Below are 4,288 nucleotides of genomic sequence, written 5' to 3'. Positions count from 1 at the left end.
TCCTCTCTAAGGCTGAGCTCCAGGACTAACTCCAGAGTAAATAGTGTCAACCTTGCCTTGGTAATTTTTCTACCTTAGTATCTATTGTCCCTCCCATTATACACAAAACAATGTTGGGTAAGGCTCAAAGTGGGACTACTCTTGTGGTTGTGTGTTTTTAAACAGAAGGCTCGGATGTTTCTGGTTACTTTTACTCTCTCAATTAATCTAGGAAGAGTATTTGAAGCAGGAAGGACAAGGACATTTTAAGAAAGGGAACTTTCTTAGAACCTCTCAAATTATGTCATGTCAATCAAATAGTGATCATTGCTCAGACCAATACTGTCACTGTAGAGTCAGAGAATTGTTTTCTTGTTGTCTTTTGAATCTATTTAGGGTCTGAATGGAGTTTCTATTTATAATCAGGACTCCTCTATTCTGTCTTCACTCCATACACTAAGGGCTTAGGTCCAAGTCTTAGTACTGACATATTCTTTTTCTTATAGATCATGTAGTGACATTTCTTCTATATGGGATTGCCAAAAACAAAAATAACAATTCCTCTCACTTAAGAGATGATTTATTTAATACAATAACACTTAATACCTCAAAAATAGTGTATGTGATGCTAAGATAAGAGCCCAGTGATGACTTACTAGATAACCAATATTTCCTCAAATGTTCCACACTATGTTTCTGCTGCACAAATGTGCAGAAGCTCTGACTTCTGAAATTTAGAGAGCACACAAATAAATAAAAGCAGTTGGCATATACATCTATAACACATGATACACTGGTTGCTCCAATCTCTTTCTCTCTTAAGGTCAGTTTTGTGGTTTCTGTAGAACTAGAAACCTGTCATTCAAAATATCTTCCAGATACTTATTCATTGGTCAGTTTGTACATGTGTAAGAAATGTGCTTCTAATTGCTAGTATGTGAGGAGGAAGTGTTAACATCAGCTATTGGGAAAGCTGAGATTCTCTCTTGCCATTGTGACTTGACTTAGGTTACAGGCATCCCTCTTGGGAATTAGGGAGTGGAGAGACATATATTTTGCTTGAAAATAGAGATATCTAGAAGAACAGTATTTTCACTTTTGCTCAGACCCATCTCCAGTGTTCCCTTTGAATGAGAAATAAGGCCATCTACTAACAATAGAAGCACACATTCTAGCACATTCTTATTCTCAGCATGAGATTCTTTGTGGAATGATTGTTGTGGAGACCTCTCCTGTGCACTGCAGGATGTTTCCCAGCATCTGTGACCTATACCCACTAGATGTCAATAACATCATCTCCCCACTACTTGTGACAACCAAAAGTGTTTCCAGACATTTTTAAATTCTCTGGTTAAGAATCACTATTCCAGTGTAAAAAGTGGGGCAAAAATCTTCAACAAAATATTGGTAAATTGAATCCAATAATGCATAAAAAAGAATTACACCAAGAAAATAACCATATCAACTGGGATTTATCTCAGGTATGCAAGGTAGTTCAACAATCAAAAATCCACTGATATAATCCATCACATCAAGATGAAAGAAAAATCACATGATCATCTCATTAGATGTAGAAAAAGCATTTGACAACATCCAGCATCCTTCCATGATAAAGACTCTTAGAACAGAGGGGAACTTCCTTAACTTAATAAATAACATCTACAAAAAATGTACAGGTAACATCACACTTAATGTTGGAAAACTCAAAGCATTCCTTCAAAGATCAGGAAGAAGGCAAGGATGTCCTCTGCTTTTCAACATTACATTGGAAATCTCAGGTAATGCAACAAGACAGAAAAAGGAAATGAAAGGTATATAGATTGGGAAAGAAGAAATAAAAATTTTTGTTTGTCGATGACATGATCTTCTATACAGGATATCTGACAGAATTGACAAAAATATTTCTGGAACTTAGAAATGATTATAGAAAGATTTCAGGGTTCAAGGTTATATACAAAAGTCACATTTCCATATAACAGCAACAAAATTTAGGAAGACAATACTATTTACATTAGCATCCAGAAAATTAAATACTTAGGTATAAATCCAACAAAATACACACAGGATTGTCTTAGTCTGTTCAGGCTACTATAAGACTGGGTAGCTTATAAACAAAAGATATTTAGTACTCCCAGTTCTGGAGGTTGAAAGTCTGAGATCAGGGTGCCAGCCTGGCTGGGTTCTGATGAGGACAGTCTTCTAGGTTACAGAGTGTCAACTTCTTCTTGTATCTTCACATGATAAAAAGCAGAGACAAGAAGCATCTTCTCTTATGATGCTTAAAAGAGCCCTAAATCCCATTCATGAGGGTTTCATCCTCATGACCTCATCTAATTTTATTTACCTCTCAAATGTTCCACCTAATACCATTACACTGAGAGGTTAGGTCTCAACATGAATTTTGGGGAGACACAAACATTCGGTCCATCACAAAAATCTATAAAAGGAGAACTACAAAGCTCTGATGAATAAATATCAAAGTAGAACTGAATAAATGAAGAAATATTCCATGTTTATTAATAGGAAGACTCAATATTGTCAAGATGAGAGTTCTTCCCAACTTGATCTATAGATTCAACAAAATTCCAACAAAAATCTCAGCAAGTTATTTTGTGGATATCAACAAATTTATTTTAAAGTTTTATATAGAGAGGCCAAAGACCCAGAATAGCTAACTCAATAGTGAAGAAGAACAAAGTTGGAGGACTGCCACTACTAGACATCAAGACTTCCTATAAAGCTACAGTAGCCTTTTCCTATGGGAGCCACTGAGTTGAAACGAGCATGGCCGTCTCTTCTCCCCGCCATGGCGTGTGCTCGTCCACTGATATTGGGGCACTCCAGAAATGGGGAATCATGTGGCAAAAATCTCACTTTGCCCTCTGTGTTCAAGGCTCCCATTCGACCAGATATTGTGAACTTCATTCAAACCAATTTGGGCAAAAACAATAGACAGCCCTGTGCTGTCAGTGAATTAGCAGGTCATCAAACCAGTGCTGAGTCGTGGGGTTCTGTCAGAGCTGTGGCTCAATTCCCAGGCTTCAGGTGGTAGGACTCATTGCTCCGGCCAGGGTGCTTTTGGCACTACGTGTGGTGGGGGCCGCATGTTTGCACCAACCCAAACCTGGTGCCGTTAGCACCACAGAGTGAACACAACACAGAAGCGATATGCCATCTTGCTCTGCCCTGGCGCCTTGGCCTTACCAGGGCTGGTCATGTCTAAAGGTCATCGTACTGAGGAAGTTTCTGAACTTTCTTTTGTAGCTGGAGATAAAGCTGAAGTCTATAAGAAGACCAAGGAGACTGTTTTGCTCCTTAAGAAACTTAAAGCCTCGAATGGTATCAAAAAGGTCGATACTTCTCAGTGAATGAGAGTTGGCAAGGGCAAAATGAGAAACCATTGTCGTATCTAGCACAGGAGACCTTGAATCATCTATAATAAGAACAACGGCATCATCAACATCCTTCAGAAACATCCCTGAATTACTCTGCTTAATGTAAGTAAACTGAACATTTTGAAACTTGCTCTTGGTCGGCATGTGGGTTATTTCTGCATTTGGTTAATTGGTCTGTATGGCATTTGGCATAAAGCTGCCTCCCTCAAGAGTAACTACAACCTTTCCATGCACAAGATGCTCAATACAGACCTTAGGAGAATCTTGAAAAGCCCAGAGATCCAAAGAGCCCTCCGAGTACCCCCAAGAAGATTCAGCACAGAGTCCTGAAGAAGAATCCACTGAAAAACCTGAGAATCATATTGAAGCTAGACTCACGTGCAAAGATCATGCACCAGAATAGCATTGTTTGCCAGGCCAAGAACCACCAGCTCCAGAGGGATAAAGCAGCAGCAGTGCTAGAAGCCAAATCTGATGAGAAGGGGGTTCTAGGCAAGAAGTCAGTCGCAGGGAAGAAAGGAAAGAAAGCTGTTGGTGCTACAAAGCAGAAGAAGCCTTGGGGGGAAAAAGGCTGCAGCTACCAAGAAACAAGCACCCGAGAAGAAGCCTGCAGGAAAGAAACCCACCACAGAAGAAAAAAGCCTGTGGCATAACGGCATAAACTGACATTTGTTTATTCTGTAAAGGTCAAATAACTTTAGACAGCTAATTTTAAATAGAAACCTGATCAAAGAGGCAGTGAGAAACATGAAAAACAAAACGAAAATAAAAAAACAAAAAACAGTAAGCAGGGTAGTGTGATATTCATGAAATAATTTTTAAGAAGATCAATAGAACAAGATAGAGAGCCCAGAAATAGACCCACATAAATTTAGTCAAATGATCTTTGACCAAGGAGCAAAGGCAATAATACA

General features: G+C 38.8%; 1 pseudogene; it reads left to right on the top strand.

Moving 5' to 3' along the window:
- The first annotated feature begins 2,785 nt into the window (after nucleotides 1-2,785).
- LOC109453302 (large ribosomal subunit protein uL4) lies at nucleotides 2,786-4,040 on the top strand (annotated as a pseudogene).
- The last annotated feature ends 248 nt before the right edge of the window (nucleotides 4,041-4,288 follow it).

The sequence above is a fragment of the Rhinolophus sinicus genome, linkage group LG01 (genome assembly GCF_036562045.2).
Source record: "Rhinolophus sinicus isolate RSC01 linkage group LG01, ASM3656204v1, whole genome shotgun sequence".
NCBI lineage: Eukaryota > Metazoa > Chordata > Mammalia > Chiroptera > Rhinolophidae > Rhinolophus > Rhinolophus sinicus.
Note: the sequence above shows the minus strand (reverse complement) of the source record. Positions and strands in the feature narration are given on the sequence as shown.